The sequence below is a fragment of the Callorhinus ursinus genome, unplaced genomic scaffold, assembly GCF_003265705.2.
Source record: "Callorhinus ursinus isolate GAN/ISIS: 27379988/994484 unplaced genomic scaffold, GSC_fseal_2.0 scaffold1, whole genome shotgun sequence".
In the NCBI taxonomy this organism is placed as follows: domain Eukaryota; kingdom Metazoa; phylum Chordata; class Mammalia; order Carnivora; family Otariidae; genus Callorhinus; species Callorhinus ursinus.
In genome coordinates, this window is record NW_027397063.1 from 20,481,870 (window position 1) to 20,496,713 (window position 14,844).

General features: G+C 37.3%; 1 protein-coding gene and 1 pseudogene across 1 annotated transcript in view; one reads left to right on the top strand and one right to left on the bottom strand.

The window, feature by feature from the left end:
* The window catches only part of SAMSN1 (SAM domain, SH3 domain and nuclear localization signals 1), a 133,762-nt gene that overhangs the window by 66,565 nt on the left and 52,353 nt on the right, over positions 1–14,844 (top strand). The window lies entirely within an intron of this gene.
* On the bottom strand, positions 5,193–5,293 carry LOC112834790 (U2 spliceosomal RNA; annotated as a pseudogene).

The window sequence follows — 14,844 nt, forward strand, 5'->3', positions numbered from 1 at the left end:
AGGGGCTCAGTGTTGCCCTTAGCTACCTCTGCTTCCTTCAGTCAAGACTCACCATCTCTCTGAGCCTTAACTTTCCCAAAGGAATATTAGAATTTTATATCTCAGTGTTCAAGATATCTGAATACTAAATGATGTACACAAGTTTTTCCATGTTTATTTAGGAAGAGTCTTAATTTAACAATCTCATGATCTTTAAACTTATTATACTATATACTTCATGCTTAAAACAAAGGGAAGTCATGTTAAGTGACTCCTTCAATACAATACAATCTGAAACATATACTTTACATGTTTGGTTATGTTATAAAATTAATATATATATTTTTAAGTAAGCTCCATGTCCAACGTGAGGCTTAACTCAAAAACCCCAAGGTCAAGAGTCGCATGCTCTACCAACTGAGCCAGCCAGGTGCCCCAAAATTAATACTTCTCTAACATCAGTTACAATATTCAGTAAGTGGAAGTTATTGAAACATGTTTTATAGTCACTAAATTATTTACTCATATATGCAAGTACAACACGCTGTGTCTCAGGAGGTTATGATGAAATGGCAGAATGTGAATCAGAATGCCTTAACAGTGGCTTCTTGCTCTCTAGTGAATTCTATCACTTCAGTAAAGATATATCACTTGTAAAGTGTGTGTGTGTGCATTTATGTTGCTTAAAATACTGAAAACATACTCAAGTCTTCTGTATTTGTAACAGGATCTATTTAAACCATTTAAGATCAGAAACAGCTAGAGGGTATACAGCCTTACAAGTGTCAGAGGTTTGGATGCCACCTACTCCAATTAAAGAATCATTTGCTTGCATCAGAGCTGCCAATTATCATCCCAATTCATGATATTTCTAGGAAATACACCTAACAGAAATACCAGCTGTACTCGAGCATCCCTACTATTGATCTTAGTGACAGTATGTTTCTTAACAAGTTTTTTACTTGCCTAGGAATAGACATTTCAAAATATGGATATAAATTCGTTTCTCCAATTAAGATAAAGATCAAAGAAAACCATTCTGGGAACTCAAATGGCTTGCTACTGGAAAATTAATTGTATTCATTTCATGGTTATGAGATTTTCAACTGAATTATGTTTTTTATCAATATCAAAATATCAATATTAAAATCATTTGAAGTGTCTGTATCATAGTATGAGTACTGTCATTTTTCACAGTGACCTTCCCATCACTAAACAAGGGAGTCTGGAAGGATTGAATTTCAAAGTGTGCCCCTTTCTTTATCCAGGTACCATTATACAGACAGGGGAGCTCTACTATAACATTTTGAGCCAAACTAAAGAGAAGGAGAAGAGTGATCTTTTCTCCATCCTGTTTGTTTATTTCATAGACGAGGAGATCCTAAGTATAGTGGTCAACGAGCTTTGGAAATTTTGCAAATTCTCTCCATTCCCCATCTCCAGTCTAAGCTCCACATTTCAGTAAGAGCCTTCTGTCTCACACACACATTTGGTCATGTCACTCTCTTGTTTTGGCAATCAGTTCTTCAGTAATTCCCATCCCATACAAATGTGTACTCCCATTATATTCAAATCTGTACTCTTTAGAATAGTGCATTGGTTTCCTAGGGCTGCCATAATAAAGTAGCACAAACTGGGGTGGCTATCTCACTGTTCTGGAGGTTAGAAGCCCCTAATCAAAGTGTTGGCAGGGCCATACTGTCCCTAAGCTTTTACAAAAGGATTCTTCCTTGACTTCCAGCTTCTCATAGCCCCAGGTGTCCCTGGCTTGTGGTAGAGTAACTCCAATTTCTGCTGTCATCTTCAGATGGCCAGCCTCTCTCTGTATGTTTCTCCTTAGTCTTCTGTCTGTGCATGCATGTGTCCAATTTCCCTCATCTTTTAAGGACACTGGTCATATTGGATTAAGAGCTCACCTACTCCAGTTTTCAACTGCAGCAACCCCATTTCCAAATAAGGTCACATTTTGAAGTACCAGGGGTTAGGATTACAACATAGCTTTTGGGGGGAAGATACAATTCAAGCCATAACACATGACCTCCAAACCATTCATGGTCTGGCTTTAAACCATCTGGCAGCCCCATCATCTGCCTTTCTCTTTGTTTACCATACACACTTGCTATAAAAATTACTCCCACTTCCAGACCACAACAAATATATACTCTTCTCATTGCTAGAATGTTCTTTTTCCTTGTCTGCCCAGCAAATTCCCCATTGGTTCAATATTACCTGAAACATTGCTTTCTTAGTGAATTATTTCCCTACTTCTCCAGACAAATTAGCAATTCTCTATTTTTTTCCACACATTGCAACCTGGATTGATACAGACTGTGTTACATTGGATTCTCATTGTGTCTTGGTCTGCCTATCTTCCCACTAAACTGTAAAGTCTTGGAAGGCAGTGCCCATGCCTTTCCATCTCTGGACACCTGGCAGAATGCCAACCCCACAGGAGACATTCAATAAATACTTATTAAACAAATAAGATAAGAGGGGCTGTCCTCCACATCTTGGAGCACAAGAATGATAAGAGAAGCCCAGAAGCAACATTTTATGCCTGTGAGGGATTCAAATTTCACTCAGTCTTCTCTCTGTCTACCCATTGGGGGGATTATACCAAATCCTCCTCACCAGTGCAAGAGGAAGTCATAGGAAATGCCTTGACACATGTTAAGGATTTCCAAGCTGGTGGCCAGAGCTGCAGTGACTTAAAGACCAGCGACAGATGTCACAGTTTCTAGATTGGTGCCTTCTCGAGGTGGTACTGTGTAGTTTCCGTTCACCTACTGATTGCCAGAAGAGGAGCTGACCTTTGCTGGCTGATACAAAGAAGCTGGCTTTGCATGTGAACTGTATGACATACTTACCAACTGCACTAAGAACCAGAAACAAAATCCATGTTTTTCCCCTAAATATATCACATATTATCACTTCTCTTTTAAAGGAGAAGTGTTAGTTTTCTAAAGAACCATCTCCACAGGATAAGTTGATAAGTGTAAGTCAAGCACTTAACATTCAGAGAATTATAGGGCCAGGACTTTAGCGGAGATGAGACCAATATAATTTCTTTCAATAGCTTGTAAGGAGGTATGTCATTTCAATGAATGTTTTGCAGGAAAGCTCACGGGCTCAATTAAAAGTCCTAGAATCAGGGGTTGACTCGGGAGAAGAGGAAATTCAAATAATCAGTTTCCCATATGCATAAAATCAGGATAAGCACTTCATAGGAAAGCTGTTAGGGTAAAATAATTTATGTTAAAAGTGCTCAAGCCTTGGAAAAGAATATTATATAAATCAATAATAGATCATTATCATCATTAGGAGGTATATTGACCTATCTTGTGCATTTCTCCATAAAGGAGAAAGTATTTTATGAAGTGGTTTGTAGTCTGTATGCTGCGAAATTTTTGCAAGATGTTTTTCTGATAATGTCTAATTAAACATTTATTCTGCCTGCCACAATCCCTCTTGGTTTTTAGGAGTGTGAATTCTGACATTTTGATCCTGATACTTGTCAGTCCAAAGGAGATGGCCCCTAATGTGGGCAAAGCTATAGAGTTTAGTGCGTTCATCCACTCAACAAATGCTTCCAAAGCATCTCTGTGCCAGGCTCTGTGCTAGTGCCAGCAGTAGGCCTGGCCTCTGCCTTCTAGGTAAGCAAAGCAAATGAACAGACTGAATGGTGTCCAAGCACAGCAAGAAGACCAACATGACCAGGTTGGAGAAAAGAGAGCGGCACAGAGAGGCAAAGGCCAGAGATGATGAGGGGACTATTCCCATGTTCTGGTCATGGGAAAGAGCGTGGAGTTTGTCTGAAGTGCATTTGCAAATCCACAGTTAAATGCTTATCCCCAAAGGTAAGTGAAAGTAGAACTGAATTCCCCTGTAGAAATTTCCCCTACTTGGTGGCAGAGGATAAGTAGCATATTCAAATATCACTAGAGCATGTGACAATGAGAGAACATCAGGTTAAACTAGCAAGGGCATCGTGTGCAGGCCCTGGAAATCAGAGGCTGAATAGGTTACCAAGAAGTTGGGTCACACTGTGACCACATCCCAGAATGAGGGTGGGGCTTGAATCCCTAGCGATTTCATGTTTTTCAACCTTTGTATCTGAAGGAGAAAGAATGAAGCTAGCATTTGTTAAGACCTTCTTTGTGTGAGGAATTTTATAGATGTTTTCTGATTTAAACTCAACTCTTAAGAAGAAATATTTCCCCCTTTTACCAAGGAGGAAATTGAAACTTTGAAAGGTCAAATGTTGGGCCCCAGTTGTATAGCTTGTCTGTATTCAGACCTACATCAGTCCTCCAAAGCACACATGTCTTCATCACACCACAGGGCCTCTCAAGATGGGCAGCATGAGGAAAAGCAGACCCCAAGGCAAGCTTGCTCAACAGAGGACTAGTCACCAGAATGTATAACTGCTATAGGGGCCACTTTGGGTGGTTAGAATCCTGTGCCCTTGAAAAGAAACAGGGAATCCAATATTCTCTCCAACTAGCGCTTAATTTTCAGTTAGTCAGTTTTCTTGGGCTGCTGGGCTCAAATGTTAACTTGGTTCTTTGGTTCACCGTACTACAGATCAACAAAGAAAACCAGACTTTCATTTCTCAAAAGTACACCTGAAAAATTATGGAAAATTTTCTTGCTAGAAAGGAAAATAGAATTGAGTTGTGAGTAACATACCTGTAGAGTCCTGTAAATGAACACCCGATTTTTCCCTTCCCAGAAATGACAAATACAGATGCTTTAAAATTAGAATGCAGAGGGCGTTTCTGAAGAGCTGCGCCTCACTGCGGCTTCACACTTTATGTGGAGACCTTACTTTGAGTGTGTTGGGTCAGGGAGGATAATGTGTATTTATTTACAATGTACCTGATCTCCTAAAAGGATCTTCCATTACCCTTTTTATTAAGAGAAAAAGAAGGAATTCCATCCAAATGAACATATACATGTTATTTACACATTCATACCACATATAGACATATACACACATGTATATGTGCATATGCATGTGATGTGTGTATGTGTATATATATGGCACTATGAAATTTGATTTTGCTATGGTAAACATTTTTACTTTACATCCACCACCATCATAGTCTATTTATTTCTTTTGTAATTAAACTAATATGTAATTAAAGTATGTCTAATTGCATATTAGTTTAATCATAATTAAACTAATTATACTTTAGCCAAAGTTGAGGGAAGGAAGATCCCATAAAGGATTTTGATTCTTTAAATAGATAGGATATTAAACTGAGAAGAACAGATACTACACTTGATCTTAGCCAAAAGGCCGAGAAGTGATAGGGTATACAATTACTGTCTCCCATAGCTTTACAGTTTTAGTTCAGTTTCAAATGATAAAGGTATTAAAAACAGTCTGGTCACTCTTGAATCTGCTGTAGATTTTTTTTGATGAGTGAAGGTAGGAAGGAAATAGAAATGATTTTGTTGCTCCAGTTTAAGAATAGCTTTTCTGAGGAAAGGGACTCATATATATCTCTTCAGCAATATTTTATTAATTGCATTTTTCTTCAGTAGGTAAAGACAGGAAATCATGGTCTATTGATCAGAACAGTCTCCCTTCGTCTGTGCTGCTGGGGAAAGAAGTATGAATTAAGCAGGGGATTTTTTTTTTTTTTTGGTTTGCTGGGGTTTTTTTATTTTAATTTTTATTGTTATGTTAATCACCATACATTACATCATTCATTTTTGATGTAGTGTTCCATGATTCATTGTTTGTGCATAACACCCAGTGCTCCATGCAGAACGTGCCCTCTTTAATACCCATCACCAGGCTAACCCATCCTCCCACCCCCCTCCCCTCTAGAACATGAGACAATGGACTCTCAAAAGCAGGGGATTTTAATAGTACATGTGAAGTATTTTTTACATGTGCTCAGATAAAAATTAACTTAAAAACACTTCTGTGCAAAGTTAGTTCAATCTGTTTGGTCAGTATTGTACTTGGACAGAATTTCCTTTCAGCCTAATGACATATGATCCAGGTGACACTGAATTATTTTCTTAGTTGAAAAATTACTTTGAAGACTTTTAATGAAATGTAAGTTTTTTATTGTTTTTATTATCTATCAAGAATTAAAAGGCAAAATATTTTACAAGACTGTGCTCGTGAAGAACATCTGCAAATGTCTAGACAGCACAAATATTTAAATGTGAGCATGGACTTGCCCTGGAAAAGCTTTGTGTTTGTGGCTGGGCTTCTTCCTACATGTCATGCTAACAGCCATGTCCTACATCAATCTTAAAAATTGTAAGGTGGGAGGGGTAATGACAAGGATCAGTTTTGTGTGTGTGTGTGTGTACTTAGACGTACGTTCCCTATAATTAGAAGCTTAGCAAAATAAGATAAAGAGACAAATATTTTAAAGGACAGAATGAAAGAGAGTCAGAGGTGATACAAATATGAAGAAACAGAGTTGGCAAACTAGTGCTTAAATATAGTCTATATATATTGCCTGCATACATTTACCAAAAAGATGAAAACCCACACCAACAAGAACACTCGGTAAAAGTAGGTGAGGAGAGCCGCCAGCTAGTGTTAGGAACAGTGGAAGGTGAAGGAAGGACTAGAGCCAGTGGCAGCCTCAGCACCTTCAGCAAAGCATGTACAGTGCAGCAAGGCAGTGTGCATTGAAGACCTCCCGAGCTGTAGCATTCAAAAGCTGCAGGGAAGCTACCTCCTCTCCCCCGCAGCCCTCCCAGGACATGGGATGGTTATCACCCGCCAAACCTGAATGGCCTCAGAGAATAGAACTCCAGAAACTACCATTTGGGGGTCTTCTGCTAGAAAGGCTTCTTTGCTGCCTGCTCACCTAATAAGCCCACCCAGTTACAGTCCTACTAGTGAGGATTTTCATACAGTGCTCTTAGTGATGTACCAACAGCCAAAGATAGCTAGGCATTTGAAGAACGCCTCAAAGCTGAAAGAGATCAAAGCAAGCAGAAGAAAGAAATCAGAGAAAAAGAAAGGCAATGAAAGGGACAGATGGAAAAGAAAATTAATGGTAATTAATGACATCAGAAAGAGAACATATTCTGTGTATGTATTTAGTTCTTGGTGTCTAGTGCATGCCAGACACTTTTGTACTAATTTTATAATAATATCTCAATCATCATAGTATTCCCTGAGGTGTGCACTACTATCATGTCCACTTTATAGAAAGCCCAAAGAACTTGCCAAGGACATCCTACTGAATGGCAGAGCCAGGATTTGAACCCAGGTCATCTACCAGGTTCACAAGTGCACCCTCCTACCCGTACATTTTACTGCCTTACCAAGAATTAAGAACAAAACGTTTTTCAAGACCCACTTTCTTTAGTTAGTTTAATAATATACTCTTATTAAAATAAACCCCTGAAATAAAGTCTCAAAATAGGACCTCAGCAATAACCGATATCTATCCATGCCGCACCCCCTCCCCTAAGTGATTTATTATACTAAATGCTGTGTTCCTTACTCTTTCCTTTGTTAAACTGTGTATATGTGCTTTTTGTTTCTGTTTTTTTTTTTTTTTAAAGAGCATCATGCTAGATGTAATTCTTTTGGGAATGGTTCTTTTCACTTAATATTTTTAAGATTATCCATATTATTGAATAACAGTTGACTTCATTAATTTTTACTGCTTTATTAAAAATAAAAAGAACAGAATTTTATAAAAAGAGAACATTCAGAACTTTTGCAAAATAGAATATTATAGTTAAAAATGTTTATTAGATCATTAGTAGAAAAAGTAATGGAATTTCCTAGAATGTAAAAAAAAAAAAAGAAAAAGAAAAAGAAATGGAACAAAGAAGTATAAAAGAATGAAAGTATCGGGCACCTGGGTGGCTCAGTCAATTAAGCGTCTGCCTTCAGCTCAGGTCATGATCCCAGGGTCCTGGGATCGAGCCCTGTATTGGGCTCCCTGCTCAACAGTGAGTCTGTTTCTCCCTCTCTCTCTGCCCCTCCGCCTGTTTGTGCTCTCTCTCTCTCTCAAATAAATAAATAATCTTTAAAAAAAATTAAAGTAAGATGTCTAAAACTGGACTAACTAGATTTCCAGAAAGAGCGAACAGAGAAGAAGGGATGAAGAATTTATTAAAGAAACACAGACCAGAAAGTTGTGCATTTCCATTTTGAAAGAGCCACTGAATGAACGTACAGGGGATGTAAAAATAACCCATATCAAGGCACATCACATGAGATTTTAGGACATGCCGAGGATAAAGGGGAAACAGAGAGAGACAGAGAGTCCATATACACTAAGCCAGGAATCACAATGGCATTAGACTTCTCAGTAACAACTCTGAAAGTTAGAGGACAACGGAGAGACCTTCTAAATTCTAAGGAAAAATGAGGCTAGAATTCTATTTCCGGTCAAAATACCATTCACATGTGAAGGATCTACAAGGACCTAGAACACTTCCATTCGGGAAAGTGTGTTTCTGCAAATGAGAGAAGAGACAACATTGATGATGTGAGAGATTCAGGCCACAGAGTATCCAAATCAAGAGAGGATTGAGAAGTTCCATTTCAGCCCTGTATACTTAGAGAACCAGACCACCTTGGAACAGAGGAAAAAATAAACCTGAAATGTTAGAGCATTTGAAATTACAAAGTATGATGTCTATATTTAGATATTCAGAACTGATCAGTTGAGGGGCACCTGGGTGGCTCAGTCAGTTAAGCGTCCAGATCTTAATTTCGGGTCAGGTCATGACCTCAGGGGTGTGAGATCTAGAACCCCATGTCAGGCTCTGTGCTGGGCGTGGAGCCCGCTTAAGATTCTCTATCTTGCTCCCTCTGCCCCCGCACCCCAACACACACAGGTGCTCACTCTCTCTCTAAAAAACTAACCAATCAGCTGACAGATTTGTTGGGACATTTATCTGGGATATTTTAACAATACATAGGGAACCAACCATAAAAAAGGAATGTAATCATGAGCTCTAAAAATGGACAAAAAGAGGAAACATAAAGCACTAAACACAATTTGATTTAGCCATGGACAATATTTACAAAATAATAATGACTAATGATTTAACTAAATAACTGGGGAATGAAAAGAGGACAAAATCCTCAAGGATAAAAACAGGAATCAATAGGTAATGTCTCATACATAAGTCAAGAAAGTATGGGCCTATCATTGAAAAAAATGATAAACAATGAGAAAAATGGTTTTAATACTGCAGGGAGTCAGCAAAAAAATTACTAGGAAGTCTGGGAGTAGAAAGGAAAACTTTTGTTTTCTCAATTTTTTAGGGTAAGCATTTTAATTTTTACAAAACTTAAAATGCCATTTAGATGTGTTGAAGGAAAAAGTATTGTAGAAATGTGAAAATTATGACCATAATTTGGATGTGACATTAAAGCAAGCAAAAACAGGTGAAATTAAGAGTGAAAGATTAAGAGAATAATACATTTTAGAATCATAAATTTGGGAGCTATAGCTCCAGATCAAGGAGGAAATAGAATGTGCTCATGGTAGTAACTTCACAGATAGTATCAGTTTATAGATGAATACTTTATCAAAAGCCATCATCAGGGCACTTCAGAACCTAGGGAATTTCATAAAGTGTGGACAAATCTAATTTATGCTCCTACCCTGATTCTTATAAGCATGAAATTATTATTAAAGATAGCACTGAGGGGCTCTTAACTCTTCTTAGAGTCACAACAAGGTAGCTTGGGTTGGAGAAGGAAAATGAAGTGGTTATCAGGTGTCCCTGTGGTGCTAAGTCTTTAAGAGGGTTCTAGATGGGTTGCACACTTACTGGTTTCAAATTATTTTATACACATAATAATTGAAACATTGTCTCCAACCAGTAGCTCAGCATTACTCTCCTCCCAGTGTTTACCATTTGGAACCTAACCCCCAAATAAATCATTTCTATTCTATAGCAGGTCTTTAAATATGCCAAAGCGTTAACTATGATAGAGAATGATGGTTACAAGCTTAGGCTTTGGATTGAATCCTGACTCTGTCACTTCCTAGCTGTGCATACTGGACACTTTACCTAACTTCACCTGGAAGTTGACTATGGTGACATTAGACCAGCTCATGGAGATTTTCTGAGGATTACATAGGAAATATGGGGGAAGCACTAAGGATAAGCACATAATAAGCACTCAAATGGATACTCATTATTATTAACTTTGAGAATAAGATTACTTCATGAGCATGGTAACTTTGAATCATAGATAGATGAAATTTTATTTTATTACTTGTGGCAACCACTTAGAAAGTATATAGTTACAATTTATTGAAACCTGAATAATTTGCACTTATTTTGAACTTCGCTCTCCTAATTATTTTTGTCACTTTCGAACTGGTACATCTCATTTTGTGTTTACTAAGTCTTCTTTTATATTGTTTTCCAACATCTTGCCAGGCATAGATATGATCTTAGAAGTTATTTGTCTCTTTCAAGACAGTTTCTTACTGTATGATTCTTTAGGTTCCTCATTTATCTTAGACCATTGGTCCTTTTTATTTATCGCAATTCTCTATTTCTTCTACAATTAAGATAATGAGATAGGATTCTTGATTATCTTATGGGAAATTTAAAATATGCAATAATATTGCAGGGCACCAGGCTCTTTCTCAGGAGGTTTTCCAAGACATCTAGCACCTGATCAGCAGTTCTCCTGTCTCAGAGGGATAATATTTTGAGGATACCAAGAGTGGATCCCTTTTTGGGACATGGCAATTCATTAATTTATGGTAAGAAATACAAATGCAGTATTTCAGGTACTTGATGTCCATTTGAACAATGCATTTGTCTCCTGTAGACAGACCTACCCAAGGAACCAAATCATCATTAGAAGGTTACTTATTGAGCTTTAAAATCAAAATAAAATTAAGAGAAATAGTTAGACAAATGTGTTGTTTACTGAAATCCAGCTAGAATTGCTTGATGCATCCAACTCCACAGGATGGATTATCTTGTCAGAGAATTAAAATACTTGAAGTTCACTGAAGCTCTCTTTCTTGAACCCAAATATTTGCCTCTGTTACCCTCCTCTCTCTATGTGAGGCAGAATGAATTAAGATTTCCTCCTACCTTCCTAAGTGGTTTGGTCATCACCCCATCACCATTAATGAATGTATGAGAACTCTGATAAAATTCAGGCAAGGCACCATATCACAAAGAGAAATTAACAGATGAAATATTAATTTCTCATATAGACTTAATATGGGTTCTTGGAAAAAAAATTAATCCTCATGATACATATACTTAATTTTAGGCCTCATTGGGAAAAACAAACTTCTTTAGCTCTCATCTTAATACCTCCTGTTAGTAGGAGCAGAATTTTCTCTTCTCCCAATTATCTCCTCAAAAACTTCTGTTCATTCTGTAAAGCAGGTCCCTGCGCAAAGCAGAAAAGCCACTATAAGGCTTTTCAATTAGTAAGACATTAGAAGGGATTTCAAGAGCTTAGGGAAGGGGGTGGGTCCTTTATGGAAAAGGGTTAGTAAATAGGGACTCCAGAGACAGAATGGGTAAATGACATTGGAGAGCTAGGAAATGTAAGAGATTCACAGAGAATTCACCATTTCTCCCTGGCTCCACTGCCTTCATCCCCACTGTAAGTCTGGGAGAATATCCATACCACCATTTCTCTCTAAACCCCCAGGTCTAAACAAGGAGGTGTTTTATCCATCATATTGTAAGAATAATCTAGATATGTAGAGGGTACAACACCCAATATGTTGTATACGGTCAAATGACTTTGAAATTACCAAATGAATTATTGAGTAAAGAACTGCAAGAACTTCATCAGATCAATATATGTATTTGCTTCAAAAAATCCTGAGTTGGGATTTGTATGAGAGTGTACGATCTCTACTTCCAGCAACCATAAACAGGCAAGAACACAGCAGCCCCACTGGGCTCCTTTCTAGAAATTTCCCTTCCCCATTCTATAAAGAGAAACCTGCTCTGAGGAGCCAGAAAGAAAAGCAGAACTATCAGGTTTAAGTTGTTTTTATGATTGACTCCTTCTTTTCTTTATCACAAGTGACTAAATTCTGTAGATCTAAATGGAATACAATCCATTTTTTCTATAAGATAATCTATCTTAATTAAATGTTAATTTCAGAGTTGTTCTCCATGATTACAATCTTATTTCTCTTATTTATCAAGTTCTTGGAAGATGTTTCTTTGTTGTCCCCCTCAACAATGCATTTGAGATATAGTCGGGAGTATTTTGGGTTATAGTTATTAGAACAGCTTTTGGTCATGGTCGCCCCAGTAGTACACAGAAGCATTAGATTTACTGTGACCAAGTCCACATGTTGGAGGTGTATACATTAAGGTGGTGTGGGGATCATAGTCCCATTATTTTTTTTTTTAAGATTTTACTTATTTATTTGACAGAGAGAGACACAGCGAGAGAGGAAACGCAAGCAGGGGGAGTGGGAGAGGGAGAAGCAGGCTTCCTTCTGAGCAGGGAGCCCGATGCGGGGCTCGATCCCAGGACCCTGGGATTATGACCTGAGCCAAAGGCAGACACTTAACGACTGAGCCAACCAGGTGCCCCCATAGTCCCATTTTAAAAGATTTGACTTGAAAACTCTCCTTCCACTGAATAAATGTAAGTGTCTAAAGTATAGGCTAGGAATAATCCAAACATTACTAATTTCAGTCTCCAACCTGATGGCAGGAAGCAAAGGAGGTCCTCAGGCAATCAAAATATCAGAATCAAAGACATCAGACCACATTTTGTTTTACCTATACTTTTCTGATTTGAATTTGATAATTCATGTATTAGCAATCCACTAATAAATATTTCTTGAACTGCTAAAATAACTCTTCTATGGCCTCTTCATTTTCTCATAAAATATACCCCAAAGGCTGTTATTTGATTGCATTTCTTTAAAATTTTGACTCACCCTCTGTGACTCAGAAATAGTGACCTGTATACATGCCACAAAGTCCCAACCTTGTTTCACCCTGCTGGGGTTCTAAGACCATTAAGGTAATTTGTAAAAACAAAGCACCCAGACTGTTGTTTTGCAATTTCCCTGGTTCAGAACATGTCTTAAGCAACATGTGGGTTAGTGGTTTAATCATGATAGGGAGTTAGGTATGTTCAATACTCTTTACCCTATTCTTGTCCTGCCTTTGACTTTGGAATTTGCTGGGTCATTCTGGTCACTCATTAAATATCCTGGTGGCCCGAGAATTCCATAATGTAGTAGATAACTGATAAAAAAAAAGAGAGAGAGAGAGAGAGAGAGAGAGAAAACATTTATTACCTTACTACGTGAGATTTTTTGAGTACCAAGTCGTTTAACATAGATTGTGATAGGACTTCAAATGTCTTTTAATATCTCCAGAAAATATTTTTCCTGAGTAGTAAAGAAGGTTAGAAAATTGCTTCTCCCATCTATAATTCTGAAGGAAAAGATTCCTGTTTTACTTACATTTTAAAATATTTCTTAAAGTGTTAATGATTGTAAAGTGTCTAGAGATCATAAATTGCGATTTTATACACATTGCTCAAATGCAACACTTTTGAAAACTGCAGATAGTCTAGTCCCTGTGTGTCCCCATGAATGTGAGTGTTCTCTATTCTTTAGTTATCACTGCAGAAATATAATTTATAGCAAACACCATCCCAACCTAAATATATGAAATCTCCTACTTTTTTAAGATCCATAAACATTTCTTGTCGTAAGACACTCTATAAATGCTAAGTCATATAATAAGTATGCTCTTTACTGATATATTTCCTTTTATTCCCCCTGAAACTCTATTACTGTAGTAAATGCAGGTACTATCATTCTCCTGTTGTTGATTGAACTCCACATTTGAATTAAATTTCTATTCACAGGTAAAGAAAGGAGGGCACTGAGGGTGCAAATGTTTCGGTTAAGAAATATTTTTTTTTCATGACTTTCAATTCCTGAAAAGATGAAACAAAAATATATTTCGGTCACTGCCTGAACATAGCCCATGCTTCTAGGGAATTACCCAACCACAGAGTCCTCAGTGTTATTTTGAAAATACCAGTCAGTCTTAAAATTCCTAAAAATATAATTGCTCTTAATATCTAGAAGAAGAAGCATATTAACCAGAATCTTAAGTGTATCTCTTTAATTCTATTATAGAACATAAACAATTTTTAAGCTAGTCAAGGGGCATGATATACTATCAAGCAGCACACGACATGACATTTAATATTCATTAAATGATTAGTGAAACTTGAACACTTAGAACTGGGCCTCAGGGAGGATCGGCTCAGAGGTATGAGGGAAAACTGAGAAATCGAGTCAGCTGGTTTTGACCCACAGAAGCTGCTCTTTAAGAATATGGCACCACAGCTTTTCAATCCAGGGGTTTGATAAATGGAAATCTGGGCTGATATTCTTAATATGCCTGTTTTAATAGAACTGGAATTTTAGATGCTCCACAAGTCTCCCTTTGGTAAATCCCTAATTAACAAGAAAGCTTGAACTTTTTGCTTTTACTTTCTGGGTATCTTGGTTTTGACATTATAATAAAAATGTTAAATCCTTTAGTTGGATGAGAAAAGTCTTTCTAAGCCATATTAGCTCTATTCCAGGCCTATTAAATAGAGACCCTGGATGTTTCATTTGAAGGTACCATTGATCCATTGGATCATCACTGAAATAGCAATTATCAGCGGATGGCACTGCAGTTTGTGGCAGAAGAGACATCCAGTTAAGGCAGGGTTTTTGGGTTTCATTGATATTCATATTAATCAGGGCTTGACAACATAGTAATGTGTTTAAAAAGTAACAATATGTATAATCATTGAATTCTGAAGTCATATTCTTATTTATATTTATATTAATTTCATCCATACTCTGTTTTTTAAGTATA